This window comes from Sparus aurata, chromosome 10 (assembly GCF_900880675.1).
Source record: "Sparus aurata chromosome 10, fSpaAur1.1, whole genome shotgun sequence".
Classification (NCBI taxonomy): domain Eukaryota; kingdom Metazoa; phylum Chordata; class Actinopteri; order Spariformes; family Sparidae; genus Sparus; species Sparus aurata.
Genome location: NC_044196.1, coordinates 17216719 through 17240825, shown reverse-complemented (window position 1 = coordinate 17240825; position 24107 = coordinate 17216719). Strand labels below are relative to the sequence as shown.

Sequence of the window (24107 nt, the reverse complement as noted above, 5' to 3'; positions counted from 1 at the left end):
AGTTTCGTCTCCGTCAGTCGCTGCTCCTGTGCAGAAACGCTGCAGTGAGACGGACGAACAGAGGATTAAGATTCACGCGATGCAGCACGAAACACGCACGGGAGGCAAACCCAGGCGACATGATACAAGATCATCAAAACACAACTATAGTTCTTACACAGATGTTCGCCGCACACACACTTTTCCCCCCGGCACACACACACACACACACACACACAGAGAACTTAATGAGCGTTTGGAGGTAGCTCCATGCTCCGTCCTCCGGGGCGAAAGCAGCTGCTTCCTGCTATGATCTTGTCATCTGTACTGATCCTCATATGATGACCTTTGACCTCTCCTTTGACCTCAGATGATCTGTGAAAAATGTCGCATACATTTAAGACTTTAAGCCCCCTTTTCTTTTTTCTAATCAAAATGTGATTACCGCGCCTGTCCTTGCCATTATAAAACGTGCGTAGCGAACCAGGCAGCATACCAAGCCATGACGAATGACGGCGTATGCACATGTGTCAGCTTGTCTCCCCCTTTTTTTTCTCTCTCTCTCTCTCTCACTCACACACACACACACACACACACACACACACACACACACACACACACTCATACACACAGCTGTTCAGGGCCCAGCCACCAGGGAGATGACCCATAGTCGGACCATCAGTAACGGGGTGACTGTTGCTGCGGGAGACCAAGGGCAAAAGCCCGACGCACCATCTCACACTGTGAATATATACACACTAACACACACAGTCAGCCCTCAGACCCGAGGGGTACATTAACGTCACGGTGCTGCCCTTCAACGGCACTGTGGAGAAAGCTAGTTTCTGTTAAGCCAGCAAGTACTATGGTGGATAAGATAACATAAGACAAAAAAACATGTTCCAGCTGCGATAGAAGAAATGTGCCAGTGCCTCTATTGGTATTTTTGTTGTTATGTTACGTTTGGGGACACCTTGAAATGTGAGCTACAATATACATCAGAACTACACAATACACTTTGGTCAACACTATTTCTCTAAATCTCTTTCTTACAGCTATTAAACTTCCACTCAGTGGCGCCACCGCGTGTTCGCACCACGTTTTGCATTGTCGTCACGTCACGTGACATCATGCCGCCATCAAGCACGTACAACGTGTGGCCGAAAATCTTATACTCCTGTTGCAAATAGAATAAATATATTCTAATAATTGCTATAATGTTTTTTGTTTTTTTTTACTTTAGATCAATATGAACAGGATCATGTAAACACTGTAACCACCGGTTTTCTAACCATACGACATGCGACGCGATGATGTCATAACGCACGTATAGCAAAAATCAGGTGGTAGACCCCTGCTTCAAAATGAATGAATGCCCCAGGTTTAGGCTCTTAACCACTCGCTCAGGTTAAGAAAGTAAAACTGCGTAAAAGAAGCGTAAATAATTTGTAATAAGCTGCTTTAATCGCTCTTTGTCTGATGAGGACAGGCTTGTAAAACCAGAAGTGAGTTTCGAAGACGCGTCGGCAGCGATCCAGCACCCATCCTGCTGAAACGTCCTTGAGCAGCACACCGGATCCCTCCCGGTCTGATGGCTGTTGACCCTGAGGTCTGACCTCCCGGTGCAGCCCAGCAGTTCTCCTGCCCTGCGGGGATCAATAGGTATCTCATCTGGTTATAACTATTTCCAAGGTGCAGCGGGTTTTCGGAGCGTGACGGGTAGGATTTCACAAGGTGACCTTGTTGGAGAAAGGGGAAAAAAAAAAAAGAAACAACAACTGGATGGGCGGCTGAACGGAGGCTGTGCAGGCAACAGCTGTACACATTAACATCTGCAGCTGCCATGAGTTACAGCTCAAGGACAAAGCCTTTATTCTCCTGATGGCTTGAGGATTTACTCAAGAGTGGGAAAGTGAAATGCTAAGACCTTTTTTAAAAACTATGAAACACACTGTGGAGAGCTACTGTATTAACCATGAGGAGTGTGTCAGAGGGGGGGGAGGATGAAAAAAAAAATGCGGTTAAGTTCTGAGAAATCCTCAAAGGATGTACTGAGCGATCTAAGAAATCTGCTCGTTCTCCAAGAAGGCTGTTTGCTTACGTCTGAGGCTTTATCTCTTAAAATCCTCAAAATCAATCTGAGATATAAGGCTGGAAATTATTTTTTCTACGGTCGTACCTCCTTCGACTTTATGCCATTTGGTAAAGCCACAGATCCTCCAGATATTTTTAAACCCATTTCAAAATAGGGGGCCAGATGGGTACATGAAGGCAATATCAGGAAGACATGTCAGCCGCAGTCGACCCGATAGAGGCTTCTCTCCGCTGCAGCAACATGAAAAACAGTCTGGATAACCTCCAGTGATGAGTTCAAAGCCCTGAACATTTTTCTGACTCAATCCAGCTGAGCTCTACATGAACACACTTTTATATTACCTTTTGTCTGAGCTCTTAGCGGTTAAACAGGGTGGGGCTTTGCGGGAAAACATGGCTCCAAAGACAGGTCTTTAATTTCCTCATAGAAATAAGGACAGACGCTACCACTGTTATATCCAGAGGACGTGAGTTACGCAGTTCAGGAGGAAACTGCTGGCTTTATTTTGAAAAAAGAGAGACAAGGAAAGTCAGAAATTGAATAAAAGGTCAGCATTATGAAATGAAAAGTAAGGATTATGCAATAAATGTTGGCTTTTAATCTCATAAAGTCCACTTTATATTTAATGTTTTACTTTCTATCAAATTATTTACTTCTAGATAATAATTCTGACTTTTTATCTCACATGTATCACTTTTTATTTAATCATTTTGACTGTTTCATCTCATATTTATGACTTTTTGTTTAATAATTACGACTTTCTGTCCCATAATGTTAAGTTTTTAAGTCATAATTATGATTTACAATGGGAATTATCATCGAGCTTATTTGTCTTTTTCTTGTTTTAACTGGTGGAAATGGGCTTTCCATAAATTAAATAAATCAAGGCTACTAAATGGCTAAAGTGTAGTGATATCAGTGTGTACACAATGTCTTTTATCACAATTAACTGTATTTTAGCTACATACATTTTCCCATACCAGCATTTTGCATTTTATTGTGATAGATCTGAAAAGCAAGCATATGTAATTTGTAAAAAAGATGCTCCTCTGATGTATGTGTGCCCATCTCTGATACAGTTTTAATCACTTAAATCTTAAATCCATTAATAATTACCCTAATTGGGAGAGTGAACGGCAGAGTTGGCGCTGCCCGGTCGATGTGAATCAGGCGCTTTCTTATTTTGTAGGAGCCTCGAGCCCGGACAACATCACAGCCTCTGCCTGCGCTCCGACTCTTTCTCTTATCGCCTTCTCCCCACAGTCTCCCTCCAACCCTCATTACTTTAATCTAGACTGCACCTCACTGGCTTCCACTCCTCCTCCTCCTCCTCCTCCTCCTCCTCTTCCTCCTCCTCGTCTCCACTGGGCTTTTTCTCTCTCCATCACTCTACCCTCTAACCCTTTATCTTAGCAGTAAAGGCAGCTATAGGGCTCTCCGGCAAGTGTCCCTACGGTGCTTTTCAAGCATCAGCCCCGCCCTGTTCCTGGACCTGCTAGAGACATACAGGGGGAGGGAGTCGAACCGAGTGCGTGTCTGCACTCCAAACATGTATGTTAATGTCGGTGTGCGCAGCTGCGCTCGCTCGCATGTGTGCGCCCTGTGCATGAGTGCGCCCGGGAGTGAGTCCGGATCATTACTTGTCTGCAGGGTAGACTCCCCGCGGACCCGCAGATACAGGCTTTATCTCACCCTAAATGACCCCCCAGAGAGAGTGATGAGAGAGCGGTGGAGGGGGGAGGACAGGGGGGAGGGCAGCAGGGAGAGAAAGATGAGATTTGACGAAAGACAAGCAGAGAACACGGGAGGAGGAAAACGAAGGAGGCTCGAGACTGATTGAGCTGGCACAATCAACATCGGGGCCTTGTACTTATTGATGAAAGCCTTTTAGGTAATTTCTTTATGGCACGCGCCCTTAAGCCAAATCCAGAGAGAGGAACGAGAGGGAGAGGCAGAAAAACATCAGCGAGACAATGTTCCCCCTTTTGGCGAGTACGTCTTCTTTTTCTTTTGCATATAAACGCCACCCCACAACAGCTGAACAAACCTCACCGGGACGCGCCGTGCTTCACCTCGACAACCCTCGGGTGATAATGTCTGATTGCTAGCGGCGGCCGAGGTGGAAGGTGTTCAGTTTTTAATAACGAGACTAAAGCTGCTGGCCAGGGTGTGAACTCCTCTCTCTCGCTCTCTTTTCAATTCTGCTATTTCCATGGCTTTCCGTGTCTACCGTCTGTGTTTGCCACCTTCAGTGTGGATGACAAGAGACACCTCACCAGTGGCCCTCGTGCCCAGGGGACACAAATCAAGTGAGAGGTCCTCCACAATGAGCTTCTGTGTCTTCTTTGATTAGCAGAAATAGTGGCAACAAATATAGAAAGGCTCCACTATGTCCATTAATTCATATTCAACAAAGAAAACAAGGAGAAAATAACAGCAAAGGCGAACAATCTAAACCCTAAAACTCCAACAAAGCAGGCAATTTTACCGCAAGACTCCAATTTTCCCCTTTTAGTCATCGTAACCTGTCGCCGGCGCTGCACAGCATGCAGTCTGCTGTTCCGTTACGCCTCGTCCTCCTCAGTGAGTGAGAGACGTACGGAGAAATGGAGAGGAGAAGACATTTCAGACGCCCCAGAGGGAAGAATTTCTGTTTCTTACGGAAAGTTTGAAAGGAAAAGGAGTTGTACAAATCGACTTGTGTGTCGGTCCCCATCGAGAGGCTGACAAAACGCAGGGAAGCGGCGTGAACAGACTCTCTGCAGGTCAGCGGTGGAAGACAATTAAATGAATGAAAAGGGATAAATATTACTTTATGCGACAGTTTAACGCAGGTTTACACTTTCTTTGACATTAAAATGCGGATGCTTTTTTACTTATTTTGTTCTTTAAATGTCACCAGAATGCAGGAAAATGCAAAAGATCCTGCTGTGACAATTCGAACAAAAGCACCCAAATGCAAGTCCCACAGAGACAGGCAGGTCTAAAAACAAAAGTTTTAACGAGCTGAAAATCCAAAATCCATTCAAACGTCAGGTGACAAAGACTGGCAACGAAAGGAAGGCAAAGGGAAATACAAAAATTGAGGTCAAACCAGAAAACCACAGGGAACAAATCAGGAACAGACAAGGACCGGGGGAACAGGCACAGGAGCGCAGGAGACGCAGGACCGACGCGAGGACGGAAAACAGACGAACCAACGACGAGGGAGGGAACAACACAGGCTTAAATACAAACTAAACTAATGAGGAAATGAGGCGCAGCGGGAAAGAAACTGGGTACAAGGTTGATTAGACACAGGCGTGTGGGAGGAACTGAGGCTGGGGAGGAGCACAGGAACACAGGATGGATACAGAACACACAAGAGGATACAGCTACAAAATAAAACAGGAAATCAACAAACCAAAAAAACAAAACCTAAGCCTAAGGTAGGCAAATATCAGCGGGACAGAGGACCATCCTCCGGGGGCCATAAATATCAACTGCGGTCCATCCAAACAATCGTACCTTTAAATTAGCTGGGCCGAACTAATGTGAAAGATGAAGGCTTCATTTTCTGCACGAGAAAACCCATTCCAACACAGAGGGACCTTTTGAAAAGTTGGCACGTCATTTTTTTTTTTTGAACAGCAGAAGCGACCACTTCAATTTTCTCCAGGCCTCGGTTACAAGTGAACACTCGAGAGGTTTCTAATTATTCCGGTAGGCCTTTTTCACGCTTTTGTCACTCACGCCTCAGTCGCCACCGCAAAAACAAAAAAGCAATTCCGATCACAAGCGCTCCATAATGCTCCGAAGGTTGCCGCTCCGCTCCTTCAGTTAGGATCGAGCAGCGAGCGTGTGCGTTCGGGGGGGGTGCACTCTTTCAAAATATCACTCCCTCCTCTTTATTTATCTGCATTCATATTCTGCTCAGGGAACTCAATGTGCTTTTGAAACTCAGCTGTTCATTTACATAAGGCGTAGGCTTCCTCCTTGCCAAATTAATTTGATGTTCCGAGGCGAAGCCCCCGAAGCACCTCCACCAGACGAAGCAGCGGCTTCCTGCTGCTCCAACAGGCCCGACTTGCGGGGTTCACGTTGACTGAGCTAACCAACGGTGTCATACACTCTTTCGCTTTTGTTGCTCCTTTTTTTTTTTTTTTTAACAGAACTTCAATTGCACTTTCACAAAGCCCCCCTCCTGCCGCCGCTCTCTACTGAATCTCTGCGCCAATTACTAGCGTGGAGCATGAGGGAGCTGAGCCATCCGGCAGGTTCATTTGGACCACAGCCTACTTTTGTGTTCCTGCTTTTATTGGATGACAGTTTATTCTGCTGCAGTGTGCTGCTTATTTTTTTTATCCCCCCCCCCCTCCCTCACTAAAGATAAAAGCAAAAGGCTCCACTTTATCAGCATGACAAATGAGCAAGATTTATGAAGCCAAACACGCCAGCTTCTCTCAGAGTTACTGTATATTTTCACCCCTCCACCAAAACACCCCACCGGGAGCATCTTAACACAGAGGGCTTTGATTCTGCCAGCACCGGAGCAGAAATCCCCCCCAAAAAAGGAGCTGCCTGCAATTAAGCAAAGACGCTGTCACAGCTGGAGACGGCAGCAACATTAAAGGCTGCCCGGCACATCGGAGGAATATGTACGAGCTCGTATAAAAGGCTTGTCGGCTTTCATCAGCCAGTCATGAATGCTACTGAGGTGGACAGGCCGACAGGGTGGTCTGTGGTGATTAGTTTAAACAGGAAAAAATACCGGATACAGAGACGTGTAAGGCTGTGGATGAGGCGAGCGCTTAATCACAGAGAAGTTACGGATGCACTAATCCCCCCCAAAATCATCAGAATTTCTGCTCGGGACACGTCATCTTAAAATGCAAACCTAAACAGCAGAACTTCCCTCCTGCCTGTGTGTCTTTCATACGCTACACTGCACACTTCAGAGCATTCTTAGCTCCAGGTTAGGAAAGTTGGCACTGGCTCCATCCTGGCACCTTCCGTAGCGGGCTAACCCCCGACACTACCCTGATGTTTGCTGACGGCTTCGCCCCGACTTTGTGGGGTTATTCCTTAAAAACATCAACTATATACACGGAGCTAAATGCTGCCAGTTAACAGAGCAGACTTGTCGGCTGTAGTTGCGTGTTCCCACGGACATTTACGGCGCGTTCCATTTATGTCAGGAGTCAGAAATCAGAGCAGCACAACAAGTCGGTTGTTCTTGCCAGGTTTGACATCGTTACCCAGACCAGCACATTACGTGGTGTCACTGGATAAGTTGGACAGTAGCGTGTGCAAAACTGATTTCACGAGACACAAATGCGACAGAGGTGCCAATAAAGAATAACTTTGCAGCTGTCAGCTGGTTGGTGAGGTGCGTCCAACTTTCTGAGTCAGAAATTCTGACTTCCCCTGAAGGCACCATTGGCCCAGGGCTGGTAGGAATACAGCGGGAATTGTACAGCTTTAGGTAGGTCAAAAGGACTATATTGTCCAAGGGTCGGTATAGCCCTGAGTACTAGGTTTTCCATTTATTATCAGTTTTATAGTTTATATTTCTGTACCGGAGCGTCCCAGCCAAGAAATCTCACGCAACTGTATATGTAGCGTGTCAATAATTTAATCTTGGGCTAAACTGCACTGCATGAAAAATGACCTGGGAGCTAGACTGCATTGCTGGCTCAACTTTTGTCTGATGCAGCCGCTGAATTCATATGTTATACAGGATTATGTTGCACATGGTGTGAACGCTTTCGTCAGCGCAGCGGCAAAAAATCCCGAGCTACTATATATATACATTAAAGTGCTATTAGCAATTACATGCTCGTGTGTGACATTTATAGTTAGCCGCACTGTATTTTCAGCTCGTTGCAAGTCACTTAGCTGTTAGAGGTGCGTTCAGAGATGCTAAATGAATCTTATTATATAATGGTAATATCATGCACAGCTAAAAATGATCAGCTGTGAACAAGTGTTCTGGTTTTTTAGGATTCAGTAGGCACGCTTTTGGCAATTTCTGTGTTCTTGAACAATATTATTGGATTTATTATTTAGTGGTTTGCCCAAAACAAATCTCCGCCTCTCTTAGACCCATCCTGCCCCTGGCTATATAAATTATTCTGAAACACAACTCAAGCCCTCTCTCCCTTTGTTCCTTCTTCAAGAAATTTGTCGACGGATGATTTCCCTCTGATTTTCTTCCTCTCTTCTGTCTTTCTCTTTCCTGTTAAGGCCACCTGGTTTTACTTTGCTTGTTTTCAAATCACATGATTGCTCCACCTGGAGTCCTCAGCGCCAGATTTTTTTCAATCCCAGGCTTTTTGATGCTTCATTTAGACTTTTTAGCTGTCCTGATTGGGAGATCGTGCGCTGGTTTCTACTTAGAAAATAAATGTCTGCATTCATGGTGTGTTTAGTTGCTTTGTGTGGGGGGAAAAAGCATCGATCACATTGCAAAACAGTTCTCAAATCGGGGCAGTGGCACATTCAATAGTTCTGATTGTGAAAACGGATGCCATTACCCCCGAAGCAGGACCCTAACCTGTGCAGGCCTTGCATAAACATTGCTGCATTCACAAACACAATATAGGCAAATGAACCGATAAGCGTCTGTGCAAGCAGCAATAAGCACAATCGATACATACTGGATCAATACAACATCGCTCTGATAGTGGCAATCCCTACAAGCAATTAAACGCCGATTGAGAAGGCAGCGTCCTCGTTCAGACCCAATTATGACTGGGTCAAACTGGCTTAATTGGGTGTCTAGTTTGTTGATTAGCGCCGTAGCAGGCAAATCACCCCGTTTATCGCGCCGATAGAAGCGAAGGTCCCCGGTTAATTCTGGTCGGCGTCTGCGGTGATAATTGGGAAATTAAAAAGCAAACAAGCCGTGATATTGTGGTGGTTTCTGGAAAAAAAACTTTAGGAGTAATTAGCGAGCGGAGCGGGCTGGAGAGGATGTCCGGTTCTGATTAAGACCCGGCAAATGAAGGTGTTTCACTCCAGGAGTGGAAGTGAGTGTTTATCTAAGACGAGGAGAGAACATTTAAGGAGGGAATATGAGACCTGGAGGCAAAAAAAGCACACAAACATTAAGCTGCTGTTGTGTTAGTTTAAGCTGTTGCTGGTAGTAATAATGTGCATTCGGAGGTGTGACTGGCTGCGTGGCAAAGATGGCAAAATACTGTCATGTTAGCAGTTAATTTCATTCTATATAACTTCACTTTAAGATAAAATAATTGTTAAGCTTCCTGACTTTGAATTAAGCTGTGTGGTCAGTGCAGGCCGCGCGTGTGTCCTGTACTGGCCGGCTGCCACTGGTAAAGAGTCCCCCTGCTATGAATGTGACAGGCGACAAGGCTTGTTGTGAACATGTCACTCAGATCCATGTGGCTGAAATGGCTTCCAGGCTCGGCTCTGGCGCTCAGCGTAGCAGAGAGGTCAACGGAGAACTGCTGAGCCCCCAACGGGAGGGTCTCATTCTGGTTCTGTCGCTTCCGGACCCGCAGCAGAACGGAGTCGGAGCGACGGATTCCGAATTCCAGATTCTCCACAGAGTGTCAGTCCTGCTTCTCGCGCCGGACGATGCCTCCAGATAGCTGCCCGCTGAATAATGAACCACAATGGAACAATAAACACGCTGTTCTCACAAGTTCTCCTCATTCTAAAAATGTCAGAAGCAGATGGCACGCTGCCTGCGGCGAAACTTGGGTGTCGAGCTAAGAAAGAGGGCAAGAATGGAGTTTAAAAAAAAGGGAGGGAATAAAAAGGCGATGTCAGATAAAAAAAAAAAATAAGTCAGGGAGTATTTTTTTTTCCGGCAGGAGCGGGAAGAGGTGCACGAAAATAAAATATAAACCTGCACCGAAGATATGACTGTCTTTGCTTATATTTTCAGATTATGCTGAAGCGAATATTTTTTACTGTATCGCTGCATCGCTGAACACAGGAAACGGGGCGCACACACAGCGATGAAAGCAACGGAGAAGGTGGAGGAACTGATTCCAGCCGGCAGATGATCACACAGATGAGAGGAAAAGAGAAAACGTGTCGAACTGAGAGGAAATATGTGGACAGAAGGTCGTTCAGAAAACACCAGACAGAGAAATAGGGGCCACACTTAAAACATCGCACAAATGCGGCAAATAATCAAACGTAATGCTTTGCCGTCTTCTTCTACTTCAATGAATTGACCAGTCGATCGTAATCTAGCATCGCGGGCTTTGGTTTTAGCGTCACCTGGCTGTAGTAAAAGCAGTTCCCAGTAGCTACGTAGACTTTTCTAAGCTGCAAACGTTCAAATCAACAGGACCTGGCAACCAACTCCTACATTAGCTTGATTAACAAACACACGTTAGCTTAATCTGCCAACATTAAAATCAACTTATGTCTGTTACCAACAACAGAGCACCAGAATGCACAATAAGAAAGGAGACGTCACGTAGGCTACATTACGTGGGGCTGTATGAGATATGAGATTGATATAGTATGGATTGTGATTTCTTCTTTTTTTTACCTTCTTCAAAAAGGAAACAGCTAAAAAGTGTAAAGAATGAATCAAACACTGTGTTTATCTGCTGTAACATCAACTGCAAATGTTTGCATGACCGACTCGCTTGGCTACTAGCTTGAAAGATTCACAAGTCAGCTGGATGTGGCAACCAACTCCAACATTAGCTTGATTAGCTAATTAACTGCTGCCGAACACACGATAAAAAAAGAGCTCATGTAAGTGATGTTAAATACGTTACCTAGATATTGTTACCAAGTTTTGTTTAGGTCTAGGCACAAAAACTGCTACTTCCCAGCGTATATCATTGTGTATTCAATAGCAAATCATGTACGTAACGTACGTAGCATAGAAGTAACAGTTAACGAAGAATAGGAGAAAAGGTTGGAATATATTAATATATATTGCTTCCTGTGCCGAGCAAAAAGCCTATTTGGTCTCAAACTACGATGCCATTCTTAAATACCTCACAACTGTCGGAGGAAACGGGAACACAAAGCTGCATTGAACGTTGCGATCTTTTCTAATTAGGTAGAGTTAACGTCTTGTGGCCACAACCACAGTCGTTCAAACAGATTGCCCCGCGGTGGGATCAATAAAGTTGTCTGGATCCGACTCTGAATATCTCTTAAAATCAGTCATTTCAGCGGACAAATTCAACATTCACCAGCCAGTAATGAGATGCCTTTTTTTTTTTTTTCTACTTCTGCCTGTAATCCTCGACCCATTATTTTGAAGGAGAACATAAGAAGAAGCAGAATCGCGCATCAAAGGGCCACAACTCGAGAAAAGGCTGCACATCACTCTAAACCACTCGTCATGCGGCTGTCTGGCATGCCGGTCTTTTGTCTCTGCCTCTTATGTTAAAGATTTCTCTCTGTTTGACATCAATGTATAGTCGCGTCTTTGAAGGAAGCCACATTCTCAGCTACTGACTCTAAAACATGTCTTTTTTTTCTCTGTCTCCTGAAATTGAAGCCGCGGTGGAAAAAAAACAACTCTGTCCACGCGAACATGCCACAAGTGTGTTTTCCCTTTAAAATGTTAATCTTCCTCGAGACCACCGCAGCAGAACGCACATGCCGCCTGTCGCAGGGATCAAACATGTGACCTTTCGCGGACAAGAGAGTCTATCTAACCACTGACCCGGCTTGTAGCACCATTATAAAGAGCAGTGAAGCAGACAGAGGGACCCACAAACAGGAAAGGAAAAAAAAGGAATATTAAGTGGAGGGCAGCCAGACCGGGCAAGTGAGGCGGCAGTAACGGTGCTCGCCCTCCCGCCGCTGAGGGAAGCTGTTTAAGACTGTAATCAGATTTCACGCGCCGCTCGAGCATCTCGACCAAACACCCGGACTCCTTTGCGGTTAGCCGGCTGAACTGATAGTGATGTGTGTTACAGGAAAAGTAAAAAAGTGTTGTTGAGGGAAAGAGTGTGTGTATGTGTGTGATGTTTGAGCGTGATGCGGCCTGCTTTTATGTGCGTAATTTGTGTGGGTCCCGCGTACATGGTGTGTGTTTGTACACGCAGTGTGTGGGTATGCCAACTCGTATCTCCGGCTGCTTGCACACCTGTATTTACTGTTTCCGTGCCACGCTTCCTCTGGCGTCTGTCTTCTATCTTTGTGAGGACCGAGGTATTTAAGAGCTTGACAACGAGGATATTTTTGGACAAAGCGGACATTTTTTCGGCCGGTCCTCGTTAAAGGGCCGGATCGAGGCTTGATCTCGAACTTGGTTCTGAGATAACGCACATCCCGGTGAAGATGGAGACCAGAGCAGGCTGGCACAATCTGTGCAAATATTGGATTTTAAAGGCGGATTGCTCCGCGTCAACATTTATTATCCTGGGAAGAAAGGAAACATCCGTGAGCCTCGAGAAATACCTTTAAAGACAAAACGACAACTCAACTTTTCTCCTCGATTATTCATACTGTCACTGTCACTGTGTGACCACATCACAGACTAATGTATGGCGTGCTGACATTTATAAATCTTTGAGTCGTAGATCGGGGTTAGACATGCGCTGTATGTTTTCATCTGCTTCTGTTCGTTTGTTTGGTTGGGTTCTCAGCACGATTGCACAGAAACTACTTAAAAGATTTCCACGAAACTCGGATTGAAGGTGGGTCCCGGAACAGAATAGACCACGATAACTTTTGGTGCAGATCCGGATGGAGGGACGGATCATGGAATTTTCCACTCACTCTCTTAAAAATAGCAAAATAAGGTGGGTTTTTTTACATCACTTCCTGGTGTTGTAAAAAAAGCCTGTAGTCATACTTTTAGGGCTAGGGATTGCATTCGAATCAATGAGTGTCCCCACAAGTGCAGAAGTACAAACGCGTGTGCTTGTTCCTGTGTTGTGCTCTCTGGGGTCGTGCTTTTAGGACGCAGCCAGCTTCTCTGTAACAGACCGATAACAGAGACCCTCCGGCCAGAGAGCGGATTAATTAAGGGGCCAGACAAGGTCCCCCAGGCGAGGCCGCCCTCTGCACCCCCCTCCACCCAACACACACATACACACAGACACTTGTGTGAATAAATAAAGCCCATGTACAGCAACCAGACCTCATAAACTCGCAAACTTTGACGTATACACATAAGTAAAGGTAACACACACATGCACACACAGCAAAACCATCACTGCTTTGCATGTCGCAGGCATCGTACCGCCCTCAACTTGTATCATGGAAGATCAGCAATTCTCAGACTGAACGACACCACTAAATCGTCGGCAAAGCAGTGAGACGATCCAACGACAAGAAGACTATTAAAACATACCTGTACAATAAACAACAAAGCAGTAACACAACATCAAACGGGCAAAGTCGTGAGACCTTTGTCTTCATCGCCAGGTGACCGTTGCTTTTAACATCGGGTTTTGGGCAACAAAGCTACTTGGTTAGGTTGAGGAAAAGTTGGCGTTTTGGGTTTTAATAACCAAATATCTACTTCAGTTAAAGGTCCTATTTGTAAGAAAAGTGTCCTTCCCAGCTTTGGGATGGTGGACAAACCGGCCTATAATCCCAAAGCATCAGGACTTTGCAGGTTACGGAGGTTCATTGAAATAGGTCAACGCTTCCTTTTGGTTTCACACGTGGCACAAACACCAGACTTTCTCAGGTAACACTTCATTATACAGGTCCTGACATTACACGGTACGCAGTTCGTAATTAACCAGCATATATTCAAAAATGTCTTTAAAAAAACGACTGAATTGCCACGAATGATTCCCTCAAAAACCTCACTAACGTTCTCCAGCTAACATTAGGCAGTAGGAAACACAAACCCTCCCCACAAACTAGCAACTACCAAGACTCTTGATCGCTGATGATCACGAATACCACGTCATTCCAACATCGTTATACTACTGGCTGACAAATCTTGTCAGAAGCTGGAACCATCTGTCAGAATTCCCACTAAGAGACAAACAAAACAATCATACAAATAAAAAAAAATGTGTGGAAGACATGGGTCAGTCATGTGCCATATGGTGAGACTGGTGTAAAACAATCATGAGGTTTAAAGTCCTCCTTTAACCAACATCGGCAGGGTGTGTAAGGGCGTTTTCACACCTGCCTTGTTTAATTCGTTTGAATCGAACCCTGGAGCGTTTACCCCCTTGGTGCAGTCCGTTTTGGAAGGTGTGAACACATCAATCGCACTCGGGTGCGGACCAAAACAACCGGACCGAGACCTTGTGGAAGAGGTGGTCTCGGTCCGGTTCCAAACAAACTCTGGTACAGTTCGTTTGTGGTGAGAACATGATCCAACTCGATCCGACACAACTGCAGGAAGCATCAGTGCTTAACCCCAAATTTCCACTGGATACGTGTCCGCTGCGTTACGACCCGATCAGGTGTTTTGCTCCGCCGTCCGGTAACCCCCGGTTGAGTTTTGAGTCGGACACGGTGCAGTACAGTAGGCAGCTGGCGTCTCGAGGCCGAGGAGTTTCCGTGATAATCACATGATCACTTGCGACCGCAGTTATAGGTCTGTGTCATAAAAACATGAACACCGAAGGATCAGCAGAAGAGCTTGTGTTTGTCTCTTTTTTGAGATTTGTGTGTTGCTGTAAACACGGAGTGTTTTATTTTGAAAAGTAACCGGATGTCATATTGTTGTTGTTTCAGTGCTTGACTTCCTGTCTGCTTGGTGCTAAATTCAGCTGAATCGCTGCTTCGTTTTCAAAATTTAGACCAATTAGAGAGCAGTTTCCTCGCACATCACACATTTTGGTCCACTCGTAAATGCTGCTGTGTGAACACAAACCAAACTCGAGGTAATATGCAACATTGTAACAAGTTGGTCCCCGATTCGGACAGGAGAAAACAAACTATAGGTGTGAAAACGCCCTAAGACTCTGGAGGGAACATCTTTAGCACTTTAACGAGGCTTTTAATCGTTTGCCTTGGCGGGTCAACACCATCATTAAGTTGTGGCCATTTTGGGATGAAAAATGTGTGTGGAAACTGAGAGGAAATTAAAAGTAAAACAGAGCAACAATCTAATTCAGAGGCATGAATCAATTGTTTGTGCAGCCCTTAATCATAGTTGTAGCCCTTGAAAACAAACGACGCAGGTACCTTAAAATAAACTGCTCTGGTGCTCAAATTACACCTAAAAATCTTGTCTTCGGGCGAAATAGACACCGAAATGGATTCGAAATCTAATCCTCTGCTTGTATTTACAAATCTAAAGTATTAACTGTCATGTTTTTGCTGAAATCCTGAAGAAGGAAGTGTAAAAAATGTCAGTATTAATGCCAAATTCGTCTAAAGATTACAATGCCCGACAAAGAATAGCAACACACTTGTCAGCACCGTTCAGTCCTTGAAGATGTCCTGTGTTAATCCTTGTCCAAGTGCTTCAGCTTTCACCTTGCAGGCTATTGAATCAGAGGTAATATGATCCAGTGTAATAAAAAGATGCTCAGCTTGAGGACTTTCTGCAGAGGTATACAAGGTTTGCTCAGGAGAAGGCAAACAGAACCAGACAATAACAGAACTACTGCTGTACGGTACTCCTCTTAAAAGGCAGTGGTGTCGTGCAGAACTATCTTATCAAGCCCCTCATTGATGCAGGTGCTGAAAAGTGATATTCACTCCGGAGTATCTGGTTTCTAGAATATCTTGTGCGACGGATTCTATAGATAACGTATCGAATGGCTCGTTGTTCCGGACCCTGGAGTTGATAGCCGACACAGTGTGTCCTTACTGACCGCTCTCAGTTGTTCTCCCGGATGATAACGCTTTGTTTGATGTGGGTACCTTTCGCCGTATGAGCCTTGTCTTTTCCGAGGGGGTTTTGTGTTTCCTCAGGGTTCATGGGAACGGCAGCGCGAAGAGGGCGATGTTTTTTGGATGCAAATACAACGCCCCAATCTTTCTCAATCAACACCAGGAAGCCTTTTACCTCACTTCAGGTTTAAGGCGGGGAAACAGTTGAGGTAAAAAAAAAAAAAAAACCCAATCTGTGAAAGATTAGGAACCGCATTTTAAACGGTAAACACAACATTGGGTATGTCATGTCTCTAATCCTGTTTAAAGCAATAATCTGATTACGGGAACGGTTATATAAAACTGTAATCTAATTTTTTTCATCAGAATAAGAGGGAAAAGAATAAATTGATAGGCACCAACGGAAACAACAAGGTCCATTCTAACGCTTTTCCAGAGCTTTTCCAGCTCTCTCCAACAGACGTAGTTGCCTGGTTGATGTGATATTGTAAATGTGTAGATTTCAGTTTCCACAGAGCGATAGAACGCTCCATGCGCTACTAAATTGGCACTTGTGAAGAGGTTGTTCTCAGCTGGTGTTTCCAACATCGAGAATCAAGTTTAAGCCTCTTTCATTTTTAGATCCACTCGTGTCTAAATGGTCGTATGAGAGGTTGACCATCTAGGGGCTCCGTTTTCACTGATTTCTTGAATTGAACTTTGTCCGTTACGGTGGCCATAACTCCCATGAACGAAGATCTGCTGAAAACTCATCTGACTATCCTTCAGTTACTACCATGAACGTCTTATCCATGCCTTACTCTACCTAAAGAAATGAGCGAAAAATGTGGAAAAGCGCTGTATAACCCTAACCCCAACCCGTCTCTTTATCTGGATGCACACCAAAATTTAATGGGGTCTATTCTGGGATGAAACCGATCCTCCATCTAAGTTTTGTGGAAAGCTGTTAAGTCGTTTTTGTGTAATTCTGCTGACAAACCAACCAACAAAAAAACAGACACAGACACAAAACATTTACTCTTTAGTGGAGAGGCAATAAAGCGCACGACTTTATGTAGTATATCTATCTGTAACAGAAAGTACAAGTTACAACCTGTTACACTACTACTGTATTTTTATTCATGTATCAACCCATATTTTGATCATATTTAGCTTTGTTTTTTTTAGTTGCTTGTATCAAACACGCAGCTTTAACCCGTCATAAAACATCAAGTCTCTATAAAAGAAATTCATCAATTTTACATAGTTAGCAATTTAGAAATTTATTTTTACATTTATTCTTATGCTGCTGTCATTATTAAAAAAACAGATTCATCACAGTGTTTTAATTAGTGAGAATGTTGACTCAGCATTTAATCTTTAGTTATCCTGTTCTTCAATTTTTTGATTGATCAATTAAAATCAATACAGCTATAAATAATGCTATAAGTATATATATCAGCATCCATACAGTTTATCAAGACTGAAACCAAACCTCTAACAACATACCTAAACTGACTGTTGAAGCTGTTAAAGAACATTTATAGAAATGTTACTAGAGTAAAGATAATCACAGTTTTAATGATGAATCAGAGTCGAGCTTTGAACCTTGTCTGAGTGGAGAACCGGCCACAGGGAAGTTTTGCCCGACCGCAACAACAAACCAAACCGAGATGCTCTCAGTATTAATAATAAATAATGCATTTCGTGTTATGCGGAACAGCAGGGCCATCCAGATACAGGACTTTGGTCCCATAATCTTCCTGCCCAGACCATTTTAATCCAGGAGCTGCTGGAATCTGTCTGTCTGACATCTACAAGTAGATGAAAACATTCGCAGCAAGGGCAGCTCCTCTGGAGCCGGGCCCAGACCCCGGCAAAACCCTCATCCATCTGTCTTCATCTGGCACTGCCGGCCACAGTCAGAACCACGGCTAACACGCAATAGAAGCCTTTCTATTTTCATCTTGACGACTGATAGAGTGCTTCAGAATTCATTTGAAAAAATTGTTGAAGCCTTTGCCTCCTTGTGAGCAAGTCCTACTGACGAGAGAGGTCAGTTTGAACTTCACATGCTCCCTCCGTCACCTCTGACCTCGCCTCTCATCTGGAAATGCGGCTGACATCTTTGCGTGTGCGTGCATGAGCGCGCCTGCACATCGAAATCAATTTGGTCCCCCGCGGCACAGCGATGAGAAAATGCACCTTTGTGCTAATGCATCAAAGTGGTTGAAAGTTGGCAACTGTTCGCTGTTTGTTTGTGTGTGTGTGTGTGTGTGTGTGTGTGCGCGCTTACATGCCTCAGTAAGGAGGGCCACTCAAGGGCGGCATTAACCCAACAGGAGATCAAGTGGATGGTGTTTGTGATTGTGTGTGTGTGTTTGTGTGTGTGTGTGTGTGTTCTCTGCAGGCTCGCCAGGGTCAAACAGAGAGGTATGTTAACATGGAGCATTAATCTGGCCTGGGCTCGCATCCACATGTTGCAGTATAAATGCACGCATGCACACACACACACACACACACACACACACACACACACACACACATAAATTCCCCTCAGTTCTCTGCGGCGAGCCGAGATGCCCACAAGTAAATTTTTAATCACAAGCGCTCTAATCACTCAGGCCATCTTAAACACCAGTCACGACCTCTGCTAACACACATCGTGGCCGACCTCGCGTGTCCTCCTTCCAGCCTTCGCCACTGTCGCGACCGAGACTTTCGTCTTAGTTTGCTTTGCAGGTTAAATAATAGCTCAAGGTGAATTAATTGACTCTGCGTCCGTCATCCAGACATTTCAAACAATGCTTCCTCCAGGAGCGCAGGAAATGTATAATAGAGGTCCAGTGTGTAGGATTTAGAGAGGTTTAAGAATGAATAGAAATGGAATTTAATAATCAGAATTACGCTTTCATTAATGTATAATCATCTGAAACTGAACCTTTTTTGCAGCCACTGTAGACGAGGGGTATTCTGTTGGTAGCGACATTGGTATCAAGACCAGCTTTTAAAGATCTCGGTCTAACGTTTGTTTTCTCATACAAAGAAGACTCTGGACATTATTTCAAGACCAATCAGGACCTCAGCTGCAGAGATATCACCGTATTATATAACCGCTTGATACCTTCTGTACCCACGATAGTGATGAAAAGAGGAATTGCCCAGCTGACGCTCATAAAAAAACTGAAAAAAAGAGTATTGAATAAAGGCTGCAAAGTTGATTTCGGCTCCTTCGTGTTTGCGTCTCCCACACATAAAATCATCCCTGCGGTGCTTTTTGATTATTTCATCAAGACGTGAATAAAGGGGATTAAATATAAATTAGGATATAAATGTGTCTTCCGGGGGTGTTTTTCATGCGACTGTGGAGAGCCTGTCGTTTCGCAGGTTCCACATGTTTTCTGTAAATGAGTCATGGGGCGTGGGACTCAGACCGGTCATGATGGCCTGGGTTTAAGGTGGTCTAGATAACAACACTGTCGGTCGGTTACACTCTGTGACCTCACTGCTACGTGCCACTAAATCCTGTACACTGGATCTTAACTGTAAAATGCAATCGTAGCAAAACCAAAACCAGCTCCAAACATTGTCTAAATTTAGAGGATCAAATGAGCTGCTCTCTCTCTTTTGGACAGAACAAGACGTCTCTTCGGGCTCTGGAAAGTAATGGTCTAGCACAACTTTTTGCCGTTTAGTAAATTAAACAATTGGCAGGGCTATTTGAGTGGCACAGTTCAGACACAACGCAACTCAAAGTGCTTTACAGGGGCATAAAAATAACATTAAAATAAATTTCAAAATTGCATTTGAACTACATTAGTTAGTCATTTAATTAGTCAAATAATCACATCAAGAGTTGTCAGCTGCAGCCCAGCGACCCGCCAAAATAAGATTGGGACTAGCTTGGAACAAAGAAAATTAATATTTTTATTTAATAGATGATGAGAAATATTCATTATTTAATCATCTTTTGATCTAAGAAGTCACTTGTTTTGTTTTATCTGTCTTTTACATACTCTACGTGGAGTGATCTACTTCTGGATGAGATGTTGTTGCTCAAAGGCACTTGGGCATCACCCTTACTGGCTGTCCTAAATCCCAAACATTCAGCGTCATGGAAACATCTGCAAACTGCCTGACAGCTTTGGACAAATGGAGGTATTTATGTCACATACCAACGTTTCTGAGTCATTTTGCTTCCGGGGGAAAGAGCAGTTAACGGCTCTACTTTTTTTGGCCCGGGGCCTGAAAAACTACAGCATCTTCAGGGACAGTGTACGGCAAGCAGCCACGGAGCTGTATATCAAAGTCTAATATTGTATAAATAAACTACTTTCACAGAGCGGCGGCCTTTAAAGGGCGCCCTCCGTCTAAAAAGACTTGTGATGAGGTTTAACACAACGACGCAGTGAATCCTAGTCAGCACCACACACTTTATCATATTGACTGTTTTTAAGAGGCTTGTGTTGGTATGTGTGTGTGTGTGTGTGTGTGTGTGCGTGCCACTGTTCTCCCCTCCTCACCTCCATTGTTATTCCCTGCTTCGCTATTCTCCAAACAGAGCGCACATTCATCATTCGGTCTTGTGCCTTCTCTTGTGGACATGCCGGGGGAAAAAAAGGGAACCTTTTCAGGTCTGTGCTTGTAAATGACCTGCCGCAAAAGGGTTTATTAAGTCACCTCCCCTCCCTTCTTCTAACCTACTTCCTGAAGTCACGGAGGAGGAGAGAGACGGACACGGAGAGAGGAGACAGGACAGGAATGTACACATATATGGAGGGGAAAAAGCACCAGGTTCTCACATGGCACATGATCTTGCGTTTGTGAGGCCGGTCGGATGCACTGCCAACTACTCGAAAACTGAGGACGGCTAATGGTGGTGAAGCGGGCAACAGCTCAGGTGGACATTCCTGCAGCGAGCAATGCCAAGCACACGCCCCTCCGAACCTGCTACACATGAGGCATTTTGCTGCTCGACGAAAACTGCACGTTTCAGTAGCCTGTTACTGTGTACAGCTCCGGGTGCATCTGTGCCATAATCGTGCTGTTTAATCAGATACTTGTTATGCAACACCTGGCAGGTGGATGGAATATCTTGGCAAAAGGACTGGCGCTGCCAAACACAGATTTTTAATAAATTCTGAGAGGAAAATGTGAGAAAAAGAAGCCATTTGTGTGCACGGAAAAAGTCTCCATACTCTCAATTTAACTTGTGAAGGCTGGGAGCCGAAAGAAAAGTTTATAATTTTGTTCTGTGTAGCTACAAAGGTAGGAGGTAAAAGACTGACCTCTGGCTAGCTGAGTTGAGACAGAATGCTAGCTTTAGCTTAAGCTATTTTACCGACTTTTTCTGACCTGTTTCCTGTAACTGACAATCAATGTTTAAGCTTCAGCATCCTGTAATCAGCAACTGAGTTTATGAAACCACAACGTGTAAGGGAGTAGCTAAGTCAATCCAGAATGCTAGCTAGATAGCTTTAGTTTAAGCTAATTTACCTTTTTTTAATTTACCCTTTGTTTCCTGTAAATATAAATCAACTTTTATGCTCCAACGTCTTCATAATTGTACCACAAGTAGCTAAATCACGCTGTAAAAAAGGAACACCAGTTAAACTAGCCACCCTAAAAGTTAACTAGCGTAGCTCAGTCGCCATTTAAATTGTCCAAAGTTTGGAGAAGCCTACTGTCACCTGTCTGGTTTTATCTCTGCGGCATTAATTTGATACTATACAACTTTTATCGCAGTTGAAGTAAACAAACTTTGAGAGACTTTGGAGTCCAAGTCTTTCTACTTCAACTTACAAAACAAGTCTGTAAAATCAAAAGTGTCTAGTAGCTAGCTGACTTTAGCTAACCTTGTTTATCATTTTCTTCCCGACCGGTTTGATTTCTGTATAAATGAGAAACAGTTTTTATGCTCTAACGTCTTAGTAACTGACTTTGCTATACAATAAATGTAGAGTAGAAATCGAGCCGTAAATAGTGAATTAGTCCGGCTTAAAGCGAAGCTCAGATGCCATTCAAGATTGTCGAAAACATGTGGGTAGCTTATTTTGCAGCTATCTTTTAGGCATTCAATCGAAATTTTACAACTTTTATTGCTGTTATACCCATTTAAACTTAAAACCTTATTATCTCACCTTAACATTTCTGCAATAAAGCAATTGTCTGCCTTTGTCTGGAAGAATTTAGTACTAAATTTGTAACTGAGAATTAAAAAACGGTCACCAATCTGTAATCAAATCATAACCATAAAATGAAAGACTGGATGGGAACCAGATACATCTACGTGAAAGTTTCATTTCCCTAACTTTTATATGCGCGTGTGAGTGTGTGTGCCGACTGATTATTTTGCTGAAAGGCGAAAAGATGCAGTTTATGGCACCACGAAGCGAAGAAAGGGTCTTATTATTCCAACTTTGTTGGAATAACAGCTTCTATTTCTTTCTTCATCTCCTTGTGCTATTTTTTTTTGCATCTCTTCTTCTTCTTCATCATCATCATCCATCACTTCAGTGCTGTCAGACTCACAAACACAAACCTTGACCACATGTCATTGATCTCGAAACACCGAACTTCAGCCAACTTTGCAATCAACTAATGGCGAGGCAATCAAATCTGCCTTATGTTGAATATCGAGCAAGGGGGCTGTGCAGCTCCATCTGTTAATAATAATAATAATAATAATAATAATAATAATAATAATAATAATAATAATAATGATAAAGCTCCAGCTATAAATAGTGTGTCGTTAATTGTTGTTGCACAAAACGATCCTCACGCGGTGGTAAATCTGGTTTTAATTAATTTGCCGGCATGTGAGGTGTTCACATTCATAATCTGACCGAGCGAAGGCGGAATCAATCATTCAATCATCCCCGACGAGCCTGGGGGCGCTCAAGGAGACCATCACGATAAACACCCCCCCACCTCGCCACCTCTCTCCCCCCCTGCCCTCATCCTCCTCCGACGCTTCTCCCAGGACATAAACAACCACAAAAACCTCCTCAAGGGAAGAGATGGAGGGAGGGGAGGAGGAGGTGGAGGTCTCGTCTCGAAATGTGGGCCAGATCAGATTAGGATTTTTTTTTGGGGGGGGGGTGAAATCACTCCGCCAAGTGTCACCCCATTCATCCAGGAGAAATCCGCCGCTTTTTCTTCTTGCTGGGTGCGTAATTGAGCGGAGGCACAACAAACACGTTTTTCTTTTTCTTTTTTAGCATCACGGCACGCCAGACACGTCTACTACTACTCTACTATGGGGGATTAAAGGCGCCATGTAGGACAGGGATGCTGGGAATTACACAATGGGAACACACCGTCACCCACCTTTGTCATCGCGGAGCCGGGGATGTGATGTGACGGTCGCGGCGCTGATTTCTCTCCCCCCCCGCCGGTGGTCGTGGCTCCGTGTCCCGGCCAGCCGGCTGCGTGCCCCCGCTCTGCTCTGCTCTGCTCTGCTTTCCTCCTCCTCTCCTTCTTCTTCTTCTTCTTTTGCCTCTTTTCCTCTTTTTTTAAATGTTTTTTTTTTTTTTCAGGACAGCCTCCACTCCACCACCACCTCCGCCACCACCTCCACCTCCTCCTCCTTCCTCGCCTAACAGTTGGCTCTCCTTCGCCGGGTTCTGTGGTTGTTCAGGTGTCGCAGTCAGTGAGGCGGCGGAGCGGCTGTCTGTCTGTCATCACGGGCTCCTCGCGACTCATGTGCAACAAAACGGGAGACGGTCCTCTCTCTCTCTCTCTCTCTCTCCCTCTCTCTCTCTCTCCAGCCAATGCGCGCGCGTCTGTGCCTGTGATGCGTGCCGGCCCGGCTGCAGTACCGCTTCTGTCCCGCGTTCATCATCATCATCATCATCATCATCTGGCCGATTTCCGTAACGCTTCGCAACGAGGCGCGCGCAGAAAAATAACCGTTAGTAGTTACTGAGGAACGAATCAGGAACGACACCATTAGAGAAGATTAAATTGATTCCCAAACAAATGAGGATGACGTGCCTCGCGTAAAAAAGTCCAAGTGTGCACATGATGCAAAGGTGCCAAGAGGAAAGTTTATCGGCATGGCACAATTCAGGCAGAAGGTGACTCAAATTGCTTTGAGCATTAAAAACAAGTGGGAAGACGACAAGAAACGAAACATTAAAACAAGTTAAGAAAAAGGAAAATACCCCTAAACAGAAGAGGTTAAAGAATAAAAAGAAGTACCTGTGTACCTTATTGTGAAAATATTACCCTTATTTCCTCTTCACTGTGCTTGGAAATATAAAAGCATCTGTCATGCAAATAAAGTTCATTTGAATTTGAACTA

General features: G+C 44.3%; 1 protein-coding gene across 1 annotated transcript in view; it reads right to left on the bottom strand.

The window, feature by feature from the left end:
- Positions 1-23635, bottom strand: part of gal3st3 (galactose-3-O-sulfotransferase 3) — a 37028-nt gene extending 13393 nt beyond the window's left edge. Inside the window, exon 1 of the mRNA XM_030431480.1 lies at positions 23132-23635. The gene's annotated coding sequence lies outside the window, so the exon portion shown is untranslated. The remainder of the gene's footprint in view (positions 1-23131) is intronic.
- Positions 23636-24107: the final 472 nt, after the last annotated feature.